Source organism: Mytilus edulis, chromosome 6 (assembly GCF_963676685.1).
Source record: "Mytilus edulis chromosome 6, xbMytEdul2.2, whole genome shotgun sequence".
Taxonomy (NCBI): domain Eukaryota; kingdom Metazoa; phylum Mollusca; class Bivalvia; order Mytilida; family Mytilidae; genus Mytilus; species Mytilus edulis.
The window spans coordinates 66,727,066-66,745,525 of record NC_092349.1 but is presented as its reverse complement, the minus strand read 5'-3'; the positions used below and the strand labels follow the sequence as shown (position 1 = coordinate 66,745,525).

The 18,460-nt window shown below is 33.5% G+C and overlaps 1 long non-coding RNA gene across 1 annotated transcript; it reads left to right on the top strand.

Annotated features, from left to right (window-relative positions):
- The first annotated feature begins 17,062 nt into the window (after positions 1 to 17,062).
- Positions 17,063 to 18,460, top strand: LOC139526788 (uncharacterized). Its single transcript, XR_011665175.1, has 3 exons — positions 17,063 to 17,195; positions 17,697 to 17,876; positions 18,234 to 18,460. It is a non-coding gene; the product is annotated as an uncharacterized lncRNA (long non-coding RNA).

The following is an 18,460-nucleotide window of genomic DNA, read 5'->3' as shown; positions in this document are numbered from 1 at the left end:
ATTCCAAACATATATGGTTCTCTATACTTTAACATTAATTAAGTACAAAAAAATAACTACTTCTGGGGTCTGTTGTTCAACTTGTCGTTAATGCTAACGCGTCGTTAAAATTTCTTAATCATTCGATAAAAATTAATCATATGATTAGCGTGTTGTTCAACTTGTCGTTAATTTTAACGCTGCGTTCAAAAGGCTAAAACTGTCGTCAAACTTAATCCACCTCTTTGAGGTGTATTTAATTTTAATCATATGATTAAAGCATCCATGATGGCTGCTGTACCAATGCAAAAATGAGCTTGTCCTCTAAATATGAAATGTTTAAGAGATATTTAGCTTCTGGAAAGAGATTTCAGCCATGAAAGAGATTTAATATTTGAAAAAAACACAATATATTTGCTAGGAGTTGAGTTAAAACATAAATTAGAAAGATATTTGAGAAGATGAGGCGAAGGATCGGACGCATTCATTCAATGGTCATTTGATAACAGAATGAAACTGCACATTTTGGCAGTTTTTCGTTTGTATTTTACCGCTCAGTGACAGTGTTGATTTCAAGGACTTAACGTAAAGACGGGCCACATTATTATTTTGCGGAATCATTCAATAAATATTATGAAAAACAGCTTTATAAATAATAAATGTTACCATAGCTTTAATGTACAGGCCATAGGTGATTTTGGAAGCAAGTCTTTGCTGATTTCCTCATTTTTCGAAGTTCAAATATTAGCACATTCAGTAGCGCCCTTGACCTATATTATAACAGTTTACGCAGGTAAATTATAATGGGTCAATTCGTCCCACAGATAGCTCGGACCTTACGGTTTTTATCTTTGCATGGATGTTTTTATACATTATATATCTGTTCCCATTTAGTATTAAAACTTATGAATTTGACGAGGACCCAAATCATGGGCGGATCCAGCCATTTTTTTTTTGGGGGGGGGGGGTTCCAACAGTGCTCAAGTTAAAAGGGTTGTTCCAACAATTTATCGCCTTTCAAAGGCTTTGATTGTCAAATATAAAGGGGTTCAGACCCCCAAACCGCCACTAAACCTCCACTCCAATTATTTATCATGAAAATGTTTCTACCGTAAGTGTTTTATGTTAGTGATAATACTGATTTAGTAAAAAAAAAAAAAAAGACTGAGACAATGATATGTCTCATATTTCTCAACTGACGTATAATATACAAAATCAAGCACCTGTTTTCAAGAATCTGGAAGATCTCCGAGTGTCAGATATACTTCAATAGAAGCAACTAACCCCCGTTGGGAAAAAGGGAGAATTTCAGTTACTAGTGCCGGTCATTCAAATAATTTGGATCATTACAAAACATAATATTATGTTTGATTTATTTGACTCAACTATATGCTTCTCCGGTTAGTCCGAGTTAGACATGTTAAAATATAAATTGCGTCAATATCAACAATAAAGGGCATGCAAACATCCAATAGAGAAAATTACATGGAGAATTTTATACATTGACCATTTGTTATGTTATATGATCGTGTTTTTAGCGACACGTACATGTAGGTCATAAATTAATTTCATTTAATTGAATCAAATCTTTATCTACAAATGGATTCAGTAGGAGGTTCATCAGAGTTTTAGCGAGGATTTCATGACATGCAGCGGATAAAAAGTTCAGGGTTAGAATTCCTAGAACAGACAAGGTACAGTGACAAATATTTCATGTATATTTTGAACACGGAGAGGGTGCCCCGAGCGTATCATTGTCACTTTGCTTAGTTTAATTTGTTACCTTATCTGACATCGGACTAGGACTTCTTTTAAGCTGAGTTTTACTATGCGTAATTTATGTTGTTCTTTATTTTACATTGGCTAGAGGTATAGGGAAGGGTTGAGATCTCTCAAAACTTATTTAACCCCAACGCATTTTTGCGCCTGTCTCAAGTCAGGAGCCTCTGGCCTTTGTTAATCTTAAATGTTTTGTATTGGGGGATTGGTTTTGTATTACTCCTGTCCATTTATCTTTCCGTCCATCCGTCTGTTCGTACCATTATGGTATATAGTTATTCCACATAACTCCTCATACAGTTTGAATCCTAGGAAGTTTTTACTTGGCTGTCTGTTTGTATATATATCGAAGGTGTGCATGAGGTCAGGGTTTTGATTTTAATTAATATTTGCTCTTTTGGGAGATAGTTGCATTGAACTTGTCATTATTGGAGTATATGCTTAAAAAAAAGATGCATATCATCTCCTCCCGCAGTTTGAATCCTAGGAAGTCTTCACTTTCTGACTTTTTTCACATATACTGAAGGTGCGCATGTGGAATAGTAAATAATAAGGACATACTGTAAAGATGTGCATATCGACATGAAATTATGATTCAGGTTATTTTTTTAGGAGTTATGCCCCTTTGAACTACTGCAACAGTTTGTCATCAACAACAGAATTTCATGGAACCTTTTAGATTATAAGGACATACTAGTATGTTGATGTGCATATCGACAGGAAATTATGATTTATGTTTTTTTTTCTTATACAATTTTTTCATCTGCGGAGGCACAATAATATCTCAAATAAAGTCTCATATTTACCTTGTTATAATATAGTTACCTCAGAATGGAGTGTTTGTGGGGGGCCGGGGGGGGGGGTGGTGAGCATCACTTTTTCTAGATTAATTTTAGATCATTTAAATGTTTTGGAGTTGAGTGTGACGTCCATTTTCAATGCATGGACTAGTATACACAATTTTATTTAGGGGTCAGCTGAATCCCGCCTCCGGGGGCTGGATATTCTCGCTGCTTTGAAGACCCGGCATTGGTGGACTTCAGCTGTTTTATGTTTTTATGTTCAATTTGACATTTTCCCCATTTCTCCATAGTGACATAATGTGATTTCATGTGTTTGATATTAATTATCATGATTATTTGTTGGGTTTTTTTTCGTATTTTTCCGCTGAAATTTGAACATGTTAAATAAATATATAGAAGAGGTGTTTATAACTTCTTTAAGGTTTAAAAGAATATATTGTTATTTTAGAGGAGATATGAATTTGCTGAAAGTCTACTTGCGAACACTTCATGCATACATATAACGGACAGCAATTAAGAGAATGTATTTCAAACAAGAAGCTGCAATTTTTGCCGAAAAAATAGAAACATAGATATAGGAAGATGTGGTGTGAGTGCCAATGAGACAACTCTCCATCCAAATAACAATTTAAAAAAGTAAACCATTATAGGTCAATGTACGGCCTTCAACACGGATCATTGGCTCAGACCGAACAACAAGCTATAAAGGGCCCCAAAATTACTAACGTAAAACCATTCAAACGGGAAAACCAACGGTCTAATCTATATAAAAAAAAACAGAAACGAGAAACACGTATAAATTACATAAACAAACGACAACTACTGTACATCAGATTCCTGACTTAGGACTGGTGCAAACATTTGCAGCGGGATTAAACGTTTTAATGGTACCAAACCTTCTCCCTAATCCATATAGTTATTTTATTCATAGTGAGTAGACATCTTTATTGGTAAGCAGTTGCACAATCTCACCCAATGGTAAAAGAGACCAAACAAAATGGACCAAATAAGCATCTGCTTCTTGTATACAATCGACTATTTGCATGTGCCTGTAATTCAGTAGTTTTCGATTGTTGCTATATATCATTGTTTTATGTCCATAGTTTTGTACATAAATAAAGCCTATAGATTTCTCGTTTCAATTGTTTTACCGTGATTTTTTATATCTAGGTCTTATAAATTTATAGCTTATTCATCGATATGAGTTTTGTTCGTTGTTGGAAGCCGTACGGTGACTTATATTCGTTAACTACCACGCCGTTTGGTCTCTGAAACTAAGAGAGTTGTCTCGTTGGCAATCATACTACATCTCCTTGTTTTTATATGTATTATTATGCACCTTATCCCACATGAGTATCAGATACCCAAGATATACCCTACTGTCGGATTGTTTTCTTTGATCTTTATTATTATTTTTATTGGGATTTTTCTGACAGGGTATTGTCAAATAATGTCACGAACAAGTCGTTATATCAATTAAAAAAAAACATTGAAACTTTAGATACCCTGACGGAATTACAACTTTGACGGATTGTGCATTATGCCATTACAATTACACAATTGAATATTTATGATTGTCCCTCTGTATCTCCTTATGTCGTAGCAACTACAATCGATCTCAGTTCTGTTATATAGCGATCTACACCATTAAACATTATCTTAAATGTTAACTTGGCATGCCATACTTGATGAAATGCGGACGTGAAAGAAAGCACTCTTCATCTACGCGTCAATGGAGAATTTATTCCTAATTATTTCGTCATTTAGCATGTTAATAAGGTTGTACTAAATTAACAATGATCACAATATAACTTACAGGTTTTTAAAGGAATCATCATGATCTGGATATGTGAAAAACCAGAGTAAAAACATGAAAAGCATGGCCATTAATAATGCATTTTTATTGAGGATTGAAGACAATCACTGACATTGTTTCTGAGTTAGAACAACAACATGTTACATGATAAAAATATTCAAGTGAAATGCAAATTTTTATTATAACAAAATGTACCCTAAACCATGTCATGGTAAACATGCAGGGACCAAACAAATCGGCATACATTTTGTATTCTCAGGAGTTAGGGCATTACTTTTCACTTAAATTATTTTTCCATTTAATTAAGAACATTTAATTATGAACTGGAAACAAAACTTAAATATGAACTTGTTATAAGATATTTTTTCAATAATTATTGGCACCCCAAAACTGTTTAAAAGAAGAATGTTATATATAATGTGATGCAAAAAAGGAAGTTATATAGGAACTATATAGGCCCTGATTTACAATGCATTGTGGGACACACTTGCTAACTACCCAAACTTAATCAAATGCAAACTCCATACAGCGTTATCGTTCGGGTCATACTTCCCTTTCTCTACAAAGAAGCGTAGCCAGATGTCACCACTGTTTCGGAGTTTGTATCAAATGATTAGAAATTAAGCGCATGATTAGTAAATACAATGATTAAAATAAGTTGAACAACAAAATTTAATCATTGCATTAACTAATCATGCGATTAACTTTTAACGACTGATTAATTTAAATTAATCATATGATTAGTTTAATCACAAGTTGAACAACAGACCTCTGGTTTAGAAAGGGTCACTTCCGGTTGGCTTTTTCAAGGTCAAATGGCTTGCAACCTAATGCAAATAGTCCCATGACTTTATCATGTATACACATGAGTTAAATGTAAAGGTCAAAATATAGAACGTCGAATCAAACGTTGACATTGACCCAAATTTCAAGGTCATGAAACAAGGGCCTCGAATCAAAAGACCCTAGGTCTTAATTATATATGATAAATGAGTTACATCCCCATACGTGTAATTTTATATGTAATAGGGGAGAACACTCCAATTTAATGTCTCCGTACCCTTTCAACTCAAATTTACGAGTTACGACATGTCACAACTAACACTTCAGTAAAAGGATTTGTCGATATCGTATAAGATTTCTGAAAATTAGTGATTACAAGCCAAAATGAAAATTGTCAACATGACATTTACCTTTGACCTTGACCTCATTCTCATTTTTATGGACCAAGGACCTCAAATCAAAAGACCCTAGGCATTCATCACTTAAGGTTATCCAGTTACAAATACATTTCACATATATATCAAATACAAAAATGGAAATAACTCTCATATGGAGTCCTTGTAAAGATTCGGTCAAAAACCTAACATTCTGAGGATATAACGAGCAATTTGGAAAAATAAATTGTGTCGCTTTCTGACATGGTTGCGCAGGAGATCTCATAACAACAAAAAAAGTGTTCGGTTCAATAGGGTCAGTTTCAAATACGTATAGATTGTATGATATCATATACAAGAAACTAAGCGCAAGAAAATAATTAGGCGGAAAAAAAAGGAAAACATAATCAGAAGAATATAAATAGGTCTTTCCACGGAAAGGTGGAAAGACCTAATAATAATCATGAGAAAATCAATAGTCTTTCCATGGAAAGATGGAAAGACCTATTGATTTTCTTCTGTTGTGGTATAATTACCAGGGAGAATTATCCACCAGTCACGTAAGAACGAGGATTATACTAACTGTAATTTCAAGACTCTGTAATCCATTATAAGGAAATGATTTAAAACAAAAGGGAAAGAATTATTCAAGTAAATAAATTCATCATTTGATAGAACACTTTAACAATTTTGAAATGAAGTTGATTTTAAGGATAATTCGGCAAATACTTTCTTGTTATTCATGTTATTTTTTGTTTCAGTCCTTCTATTGCATTATTAATTGAGAAAGCCTACGATTTCTAAATCACCGTCCTGTAATTGTTTTGCTTAAATCGCCAATATAGGTTTTGGATAATATGATCCTATTACGCAACACATAATAAACTGTTATAGCTCTCAATATTTCTACTTATTCATACATTTTTGGCATTTCAATGTTAAGATTTGAGTGTTTTGAATGAAGGTGAATATAGGAAAGCCATTTCTGGACGTTTTGAGAAATTGCGAATATACTGGGTAAATGATAGTTTAATTGATCTTAATTATACTTAACAGTCGTAAATACATTAACCTACGTATAGAAGATTAGCTTAAATATACTATGTTTACTGATTGATATTTTAGTCTTAGGTGCATGCTTTTTTTCTATTAGTTATTTTAAATGGCTTAGAACTAGCTGTCAGTAACTTCGAGTACTCTCAGATCTGTACTTGATGTCTTTTTGTTGTTGGGATGTATAAGAACCCTGCCAAGTCCACTCTGTGTTTTTGTTAGATGTATTTCTATTTGTATTCTTCTGATGAGTTAAACCTTTTTCAACTGATTTTTTGTTTGTTTGTTCTTATGTTGTACAGTTACATAATTTATTTTGTTATTACATGAGCAAAACGGCGGGTGCCACATGTAGAGCAGGATCTGCTTACCCTTTCGGAGCACCTGAAATCACTCCTAATTTTTTGACGGGATTCGTGATGCTTATTCTTTAGTTTTCTATGTTGTGTCACGTGTACTATTGTTTGTCTGTTCGTCTTTTTCATTTTTAGCCATGTTGTTGTCCGTTTATTTTTGATTTATGAGTTTGACTGTCCCTCTGGTATCTTTCGTCCCTCTTTTACACCACTGTCCCACATACTATATGTGCCAGTTCCAAGTCAGGAGCTTGTAATTGAGTGCACGTGGTGGTGGTTGTTTGTTGCTGTTTATCATGTTTTTGTTCCAGTTATTGTTGTGTATAGTATGTTCTTGTGTTGTGCTGTTGCTCCACTGTCCAAGGTTAGGAGGAGGGTTTGGCGCCATCTAACTAGTTTAAATCCGCCACATTCTGTATGTGCCTGTCGTCAGGAGCCTGTAATTCAGTAGTTGTCGTTTGTTGCTGCGTACTTGATTTGTTTTTCGTTCATTGTTTTGTACATAAGTAATGTAGGCATTTAGTTTTCTCGTTTGAATTGTTTACATTTGTCATTTTGGAACCTTTTATAGCTGACTGTGCGGTGTGGGCTTTACTAATTGTTGAAGGCCGCAATTTATTGTTGTGAATTTCTTTGTCATTTGGTCTCTTGGGGAGAGTTGTCTCATTGGCAATCATACCACATCTTCTTATTTTTATGTATACCGTAATTGCATTAAGATCGTCAATCTGTAATGGACGCCGTAAATCTACGCACGGCTCATTCTTAAATGCATTTACATCTTAATTAAGCAGCAATTCACATGAACCCTTTGCCATATTTGAGTTATTCACATGTACACAATGCAAATGCGTGCTCGTTCATGCATGCTATATATCCGATCAGACGCATCGTTACAAGCGAAAACAGTTACATCCTTGGCTTTCAAATATTCGGCTTTCATCGTTCCTGATGAAGGCAAAACCAGAAAAGCGCTTCGGATGCATGGACTTTATAACGTGTTGTTTTCATTTTGTACACCACTGAGTCGATACTTCTGCGGGTGGACTATCAATCCCCTAGGATATCATCAGCTCAGTAGTCAATAATTCGGTAACGACATGATTTATAACAAACTTTCTCAAATTCCTCGTTTATCATTTTGAAATCATAAAAACATTTTATGTTTAAACTCTCTCAGGCAAAGTTGGTTTTAGATAGATTTGGCTATTTAAGGTCCTTTTTGGTTTAAAAGCTCTTCAACGTTTTCGGTCCTTATACACATCAAACTACTATGAACCACTCACACATGATATCTCATTCGAATCTGTGTCATCAAGCATATTTAGTCCGCTAAATAAATACTGGAAACAATACCCAATCTACTTATTACCACAAAAGGACTAGAAAAACTACTCAAAGATGTAAATCCATCGAAAGCATCTGGACCAGATGGTATACCAAACAAAATACTTAAAGAATGTGCTACAGAAATAGCACCAGGACTTACTGCCATCTTCAAAACATCAATAGACACTGGCATACTACCCGAAGACTGGCTAAACGCAAACATCTCGTGTGTATTCAAAAAAGGAGACAAACACGTTGCAGGCAACTGTAGACCAGTCTCATTAACATCGGTACCATGCAAACTATTAGAACATATCATATGCAAGCACATCCTCAAACATCTTGAAAAGCACAGAGTCAACCATGGATTCCGATCTGGCTACTCATGTGAAACACAACTATTAGTCCCCTTACATGACTTCATGAAAGCATTTGACGCCGGACTACAAACTGATATCGCAATCCTGGACTTTTCAAAAGCCTTTGATACAGTACCACACAACAAATTATTATCAAAAATGGGAGAATACGGAATTCGAAGAATTCGAGGACAACTAAACAACTGGCTAAATATGTTTCTGACACAGAGAAAGATGAAAGTAGTAGTAGAGGGAGAACAGTCGGAAGAAGTCAAAGTGGACTCAGTTGTTCCACAGGGAACAGTTCTGGGACCATTACTTTTCCTATGTCATATAAATGACCTCCCGGACACTGTCAAATCATCAGTACGGCTGTACAGAACCATCAAAACAGAGAAAGATCACAAACTGCTACAAGAAGACCTAGCTAGCCTAGAAGATTGGGCAAATAAATGGGGTATGCGATTTAACGCAAAGAAATGCTACATACTAAGCATAAAAAACAAAAGCCAGAGATTCTATACACTCAACGGCCACATACTCCAACAAGTTCAGAGCAACCCATACCTAGGAGTGCAGATATCAGAAGACCTGAAGTGGAGCACGCATATAACAAACGTTGCCAAAAAGGCTAACTCAACCCTAGGCTTCCTCAGAAGAAATTTACGATACTGCCCACAGAAATGTAAGAAAACTGCTTACATTTCCTTAGTAAGATCTACAATGGAATATGCAGCAACAGTATGGGACCCCTACAGTATTGCAGACTCAAACAAGCTAGAAAGAATACAAAGACAAGCAGCACGCTTTATAACAGGCGATTACAGAACTAGAGAAGATGGCTGCATAACAAACATGCTTACAAAATTAGAACTACAGGAACTACAATTGGGACGCACGAGCCAAAAGCTTATATTTATGTACAAGGTGGTTGAGGGGCTGGTACCTGCTATTGATCCAGACGACTTCCTCAAATCAGCAAGACCAAGACGAAACATCACAGCTAAAAAGTTTGACAACTATCAAGCCACAAACATTGTTGAAAAACAAGTGAGGAACAATACCAGGTGTTTTGACATTCCTACAAGTAAAACACCGCAACATTCAAATTCATTCTTTGTGTCCACAATAGTAAATTGGAACCATCTAGAAGACACTATTGTTCGCGCAACTAGTGTAGAGAGCTTTACATCTGCTCTCGCGAAACGTCAATAACTCGACGGCGCCTTCACTCCCGTTGTATAAAAGCCAGAATTGGTAGCTACGACGTACCCATACAGATACAGATAGGTGAAAGATTTAGTGTCAGTGATGTCAATACTGAATAAAGTGCCTAAAATTGGCAACATTCTAGATCTTATGTTAGCTAAAACTATATGGTTTCATCCATGAAGTGCTTGAGTCTGGCATATGAAACTGTTCAAAATGTTAACACCGAAGCTATTGATACATATTTGTTAACCGCAACTGATTTAGGTTCCTTCTATGGTTTTTACTTAAGCATGAATTATTTGATTCTGCAAGCAAGTAAGATAATACCGTGTGATATATTCAAAATAAATGAAAATGAAAAACAGAAATTATTGCAAATTGCATACCATTTGCCCATAGTGCTATTTAAATTGAACTCGTTCTTCAACAATTTCAAGGTTTACACAGCTTGCACAGTCGAACGGATTTTCTGTCTTGTTGCAAGTTCGCGATGTTTTATATAAACATTCTTCCACTCTTGTACGGCTGTTCAAACAAAGAGTAAAACAGCAGATAAACTTTGCAATGGAATCAACCTGCAGTGCGTCAATCACACATTCAACTAATGTTCATTGTGATAAGTTACACTTATTTAAGGATATAACGTTAGAAAATAAATGCATAGAGGGATATGCCCGTGATGGCACCCAATATTTTACTTGCCAAAATATAACATCTGCTTGCAAACCTTGCAACTGTAACGTAATAGGTTCACTATCACCAATATGTAATTCAAAAACTGGACAGTGTCGGTGTAAAGAACATTTTATAGGACATACATGTGAAAAGGAGGAACGACAAGATTGTAAATGGAGTGATTGGACATCTTGGTCTGTCTGTAGCAAAGTATGTGGTATTGACGGTAAACAGGAACGGTCAAGATACATTGTACTACCACGTTAGGGACAAAGAAATTTTAAAGCAATGCAAAGGAGATAAGGTGGAGGATAGAACATGTTTTAAACGATGCTGCGATGGTACATTTGATTGTAAAGACAGTTCAAAATGTTCGATGGGTATTAAATGTCAACCTTGTAACTGTGATCAAAATGGATCGACCAAAGACATGTGTCAGTCTATTAATGGTGCCTGTTCTTGTAAAGACAATTTTCACGGAAGGCGTTTCATATCTTGTACATGTAACTATGCATTTTAATATCTATGGTAAGAAATTAAAAATTGAGACTTAAACAAGTTAACATGGAAGTTGTACGTGTGTAAAACAGTGTATATGTAGCCAATATTTTTTACATATATTTACAGAAGTATAGATAGTAAAATTCCGCAAAGTTTTAAATTAACTTTTTCAGAAAAAGTCCGGGAAAACTAAACAAGTTTTCTATTTCTATGTTTTAAACAAACAAAAAAAGATCAAAATGAAAATTAAGAATAACGAATGTTCACATATTATTTTTTTTCAATCTTTCAGGAATATGAAAAATAAGAAATTTTTTTATTCCGATAACTCTTCCATATTGCATCACTTCATCAATAAAGCTTTTAGAATATTTCAATCACTATATTTCAAATTTGGAGCTGTCATGCCAGTAAGTGCTAGTACTCCTTTGTTAATGTATGTATTATTGCCATTTTGCTTTTATTCTTTTGTTACCTGTTATGACATGGAACTCTAACTTTTTTAAACTGAGTTTTACTGTGCATTTTTTTCCCTACATTGGTAACATGTATAGGTAATGGGTTGATATCTTACCAGACAAGTTTAATCTAATTGATAGCCTTGAACTATGCTCGACGCGCTAAACCTCTCGGACACCTGGCTCCACATATATATGTACTTTATACATGAATCAATATGACTAAAACATTGCATTGGTTTTTCATGAATGATTTATGTTGTATTTATAAAAAGTAAAATAATTTAAAAACTCTTTAATTACTTTTTTTATTTTAAAGGTTTGATCTATTATATCTTGATAACAACATAATATATATAATCATTCTCAAATATGACCCAAAGTTCTTGAGCAAATTGTTTTTCGTCCCTCAGCAGAAATGATATATTAATAGATTTATGAATGTTCCTAGTTTAAATAAATATCTGTTATAGCAAATATTACCTTAATTATATATAGTTATATGAATATAAGTCATTATATCTTGGTTTGTTTTGTCTTATAGAAGAATTTAGACCAAAGGATTGTTCCGGATTAGATAAAAAGATTCACAAGAGTGGTGTATATAAGATCTTTCCGGATAGTTGTTTTGGCTTTAAAGTGTATTGTGACATGGACACTGATGGTGGGTATTGGACGGCAAATAGTTAGAAAGGCTTGATCAAGTGATTAAACATAATATTAATAGTGTATAACATTAAAAGTTTTCAGAAATGCATATAGTCTTAAACAACTCATATCATCATTCAAAGTTTGAAGAGCTCAAAAATCAGAGATTACTTAAGGTAGATCATAAGTAAATGTTTTTCAGACAGAATTTTCTTAAAACTGCCAAAATGATGATTTTACTATGCTTTTTTCAAAAATATAATAAAAAGAATGGGTCACCGTGCGCTATTTTTCAAGCTATGAGTCGTTGAAAATTGCCTAATTTTGGTTAGTTTGTTAATGAAAAACACATAAGAGTGCATAAAAAAAAGTCTATGAGATAGAATTTTGAAATAAATTGTGAGAAGATAGGTTTCATAATATGCTTTAAGAAAATAAAAAGAAAACATGGTGTCACCGAACTTGTTTACTTGCCACAAGTAAAAATAAAAATATTCCCTATCAGCCTAGTATAATTTTTTTACAAAAAGAGTTATCTTCCCTTAAATGATTCATTAGAAAAAAATGATTTTAAACACCAAAAAGGTATATATTAATTTGTTGTTAAAATATTTTGAATAATACAATAAATCAACAAGTTTTCTTTATATTAATGAACAGTCTAACCATTCAATTGCAAATCTGTTTCCAAATTTGCTGATTTGGGAAAATAACTAGACCGATTTTGTACTGTAATAGTACAATCCAAGATGGCGGAAAACCATGAATCTACCCTAAAGTAAAAACAAACACGGTAAGGGAAATAGGGTTTGACGAAGGTGCATTTCTTTTTGTTATACATTTTATAGAAGTGATGCATTGTGCGCGACATATCTTCTGAAGCTGCTGTTTTATTTTGAGATACAGAAGGTCACACCGACTGATATACATTATTCGATATTAATATAATCGTTTTTCAGGTTTTTCAATATAGGACAAATAGCACAACAAATTTCAATCATGGTTGGATGGGGTATAAAAATGGCTTTGGTGATATAAATGCGGATTTTTGGCTAGATATACCTGATTGATATCTATATGTTGCTTTTTCATTCATGTTCTCTTGGGAAACTGTTCTCAACTTTCTTATCTAAAAACTTTCCGAAACAATTCGGCATATACATATACGATATTTGAAAAAATAAGAAAACTTAAACATTTTAACAAGAGGAAACAGTATTTGTTAGAAAATCCTATCCCCTGAAGCATACATAAAACACCAGAATCTTTAAACCTAATTATGTCAACCGTGTTTCGTGGTAGAAACAACGATATTATGGCTGGAAATAGTTACGAAAAACATGTAAGTTCTGAAGTTTTTTAGTTTAGTTTAAACATATTTTTCAAAATAGATTGGACACAAGTAAACCATACTTTTGAAGTCCGCACAGAATAACAATAGTTAAGTTACTTAATATTCAGTATAACGTTATCAGGAATCCATCTTAGATTCTAAGTGCTGTAGACATTGTCTATTGTTTTCATTACCATACAATCGAAAATTGTCGTTATCTTTCTGAACATCACATTGAGATACAACAAATTTGTGTTTTGCAGTTACATCTTATATGATCAAACTATTGTATTATTAAGGGTTGTATGTGCTTTAAGAATGAAGGGCTTGAATAGGATGATGCATAATCAATATTGTTTGATAAATATTCGTATCTTTATAATCAGGAAACGACCATATTAATCGTCTGACATCAGAAGGCAAATCATCGCTGCGTATTTATTTAAGAGACCTCAATGAACGCATTGGATATGCTTATTACAAGCACTTTTCAATTGATGACTCATCAAGTGAATACAAATTGACAGTCACCGGTTATTGTAGAAACGCAGGTATTTTGAAAAATGTAAAATAATAAAAATACCGAACTCCGAGGAAAATTACAATTTTGTACTCATCAATTACCATCTCGTATCAATGATTAATACCATTTCGTACCTCATAGACTATATTCATGTTTACATTTTTTTCCCCTTTATATTTTCCCCTTTATCGTAAATGGGCCTCGGTGGGCAAGTGGTTTAAGTAGTTCTTCGACTATAATCACTAGCCAGTCAACACTGAGGTTGTGAGTTCGGACCCCGGTTATGCGGATGCATTAGACTCTAATCTTAATCGACAAGGATTGTCAGTTTTCCTATCGAAGTTCTGTTGTTTTCTGTGGGCTACCTTCACCATTAAAAATGGCTGCCAAGTCAAAGCCCAAAAGTGGCACTAACAAGTGGCGTTAAAACACTACAAATCAAGTTATATATCGTACAATGTTTGTACAAAAATCGGTATTGCTTATTTTGTATTTCACACATCTACGATTAAAAAAAGTAAAGATTTTTTTACAATTCCTCATTACAAATTTTTAATTGTTTTATTTTAAATGCAAAATTGTCCATTCAAAGAATGAAAACAACTCGTTGTAAGTTAACGCATCTGAAGCTCTTTTCTTGAAATACCTTTATCAGTAACGCGCCTTCCGAATATTTTAAAATCAATGGTGTATATAATCGAAACAGTTGATCTAAAATTAACTAAAATTATAGCCAAATCCTTTTAAGACCACCATTGTCAGAGAGTAAAAACCTTAGTTTCTTTAGAATTTTGAAATTTAACAAGATATATAATTTTAAAACTTTTTCATCTATGAATAGGGAAAGTATGTTCATTTATAATCAGTATAGTTATCGGGTACAAAGTATTTTATAAAAAGGAGGTTCTGTCTTGACAGCAAAGTATTTTGTAGAAATATATTTTCGTGTCAAAGGGCTTAAATCAGTCATGGACCATCTTTTTGTGCTTCTAATATATGGATATCCATGAAATAAATGATTTATCTGTTAAGAATTTGACCAATTATTTCCTTGAAGTTCTTTTACCTTAAAAGGTAGTCTGTCACTTTAAATGTTACAAGAAAGTAATTTTTCACATAACATCTAGCTTCACATGTTCATAAAGCATCAAGTTCTAAACATTTTCACGTAGTATTAAATGTTTACATTGGTGTTTAACTCCACTTTCAGCAATATGGAACTATATTGTGGTAGAAATATTTTAGGGGGAAGCTGGATAGAACCATTAACATTCGGTTGGAAATCTTTCTATTCTAGCCAATTGATATCGGAGAAGAACGCACCTGGCACGAACTAGATTTAAACTCAGAACCTTAGTGTTACAGAGTTACAGTAGATCGCCAACTTAGATCACTCAGGCAACAGGCCCCTAGAAAATTAGAGAAAATATAAAAAATACTAATACAAAAATGAATGAAGCCTGGATCTCAAATTCATCAGTAGGCTCTTTTGAATTCATTCATATTATATCTTAACTGGACGGGTCTTGTACTTGTAATTTATTTGATTCACTCGACACAATTTAGGGACATTTTCATGGACTACCAAAATTATATTCATTTTACTATTTTCATGGAGTTCTTTACTAAGAAGTTTGCTATGAGTATTTTATGTTTATGATTTATTGTCATTACTAGAAATATTTCTTTATGTGTAACAAATTTAATGTCATTTACTGGTGTGTGATTTGCTCGATATTTAATCTATTTTTAGGTGACAGCTTGGCATATCATAACAACGTAAGGTTCAGTACAAAGGATAATAACAATGACAAAAATGGAAGTCAAAACTGTGCTTCTGTACATACAGGAGGTTGGTGGTTTGGTTCCTGTGTTATTTCTCACCTTAATGGTCTGTTCAAATGAAAGGGAGCGCAAGGGATATCTTGGTTTCGCTGGAGAAATTCACTTGATACTATTCAGACTTCAACAATGATGATACGAAATCGAAAGTTGTAGAATTACATTGCAATAAACATGATCAATGATTTTTTATTCGTTCTACATTTCTTTCATTTTTATGTTTCCTTTGCCAAGGTTACATTATTCGGATTTGGCTTTTCCTTCGATGTTTGTTTAATGTTTTCGATTTATTATTCTAATGTAATTATTTGGGAAAACATTTATTCAAAAGAAAAATCACAAAAATACTGAACTAGTAAAATGCAAATTGCAGTTTACAAATGTGTAAGATTCAAATATTTCAATGCAGAAATAATAAATGATTAAGATTTTTAAATATAACCACTTCATATAATCATGTCAAATTGTTTATACATATCCTGGTACATTGAACACAGAAACATGTGTAGTTTATGTAACTACTATTTCAATAACAATATCAACTTTTTTAAGCGTCTTATAGATATAGAACTTATTATGATAAGCACTTAAAAGCAATAGGTTTGGCGATCAAATGTTTGTCTATTGAATTTCATCAAAAGTGCAACAATATGATATCTTGTCACCATTTGAGTGAAAATCCTTTGTAATTTTATAAAATAATCGTTTCATAACTTCCCCTTACTATTTTGCTTTACCAGGAACTGGTAAACTTTACTTTAAGTTCATAGAATAGTACCATCTACTATTATGTCATCAACACCGATTACTATTCACTTTAGATGAATTGAAAAAAATGTACTGATGTAATGTAATAGATGTTTATTTGACGTGAAATGTTTAAGATATGTACTCCTTATTCTGAATTCCAATTATTTAATTTCAAATTGCAAAAACACAACATTGGAGTATGCATACGAGGCCTTTATCATACACACATCTTATAGACTTACTTAATCTAAAACAATTCCGTATTCCATATTCTACTTACAACAACATTTTATATTTACCTGTGTACGGTATTTTATGTTACGACATTTTATCCAAGGTTATCGTCGTTTTTTATGCCCCCACAACTGTAAGTTTGGGGGCATATTGATTTTCCGACGTCCGTCTGTCCGTCATTCCCTCTGTCCGTCTGTACGTCTGTATGTCCGTACGTCCGACTTTCCCTCCCATTATGATTTATATAGTTATCATAAGTGAGTCCCGCGAGATTTGACCAATACATTCAGTTTGGCCGCTGCTATCAAGCGTGACAGCACGGACTTTAACAGCTCTTGAGTAGAGCGTGGTTGTAGTGTCTAAAGTAAAGAAGTTTCTTACTGTGGAAGTAAGTTTTTTAAATCTAGTTAAATGTAGTTAATGCTTTCAATGTATTTTGTTGATAACAGCTAGTAGTTGTGGTTTAATGCTGTTTTTATAATTAATGTACTAAAATGGAGTTTGCGTCTGCATTGGTTGCAACGCGTATTGAGAACTGTCCTGTATGTCGGGAAGTGTTGTTTGATTTAAAGCTTTAAGTGGCGTTTGCATAGGTTGCAGCGTTCAATGAAGATATTGTCAGAGATTTTTGTTAAATATATCTAGGGAGAAGAAAGCTCCGAATTTTGCGTTATTGCCGAGGTATTGGAAATAATAACTTTGAACAGGAGAATATTTTTGGTTTAGTTCATTCTAGGAGTTTAAGAGCACATTTTTTTTTTGAATGTTCATACGTTAATTTAGAAAAAGATATTTGTATCTTCAATTTATGACGAAGACAGTCCGCATTGCACGATTTTTAATGGCGGATTTGTAATGAGGTTACTAAATTTATTTTTATTAATTTCAGCTATGGCTCAGGTATTGAAGCCAAATTGCTCCCTGGCGGGTAAAAGTTTAATCCCGATCATTTTGAGGGTAAAAAACGCAGATGCAGAAGCGGTTTTAGAGCTGTAAAGACTGAAAAAAGATGAACCTTTAGAGAGTTTAACAAAAGTCGAATTAATTGCTCAGTTTGAGAAGCTAACAGGTAATTTATAATTTATTATAACGTTTTCTTACGACTTTCAGAGAACCTTGTATTCAAAGTAAATATGGCTTTAATTTTTTGTTTTTGATAATTTAATTAGCTTCATTTGACTGATAATGCTCTTTTGAACAAACCTTTTTGTTAGAAATGTAGATCTGCATCTGGTGCGATAAATTTAGCCTTTGGTTTTTATGTTAATTCTTGTTGTTTAGTGTCATCAGAAGTTATGATTTTATTGACGGTAACTTGGCAAGTTACCTCCGAGATTTTCGCTCTTCACGGTTCGTGATTTTTTACACATTATACATGAAATTGCATCTGTTCCGTTTGATTGATTAATGCCTTATTTAATTCCAGGTGAATCCGTTAAAGATGTATTAATTGTTCTGTGTGGGAAGGATGACAATATAGAGAATGTGAGACTTCTAGTGCATGAAAGCATATTGTTAGCCAATTCTGTTGGTGCTAGAGGTCAGAGGTTAAGTACTAGTAATCCCAGTACAGATACACCAGCGGCGAAAGGTATGAATGTTTCTTTTTACCTTTTTTCTTTGGATAAGTTTGCTTGTCCGTCTGTTCTAATT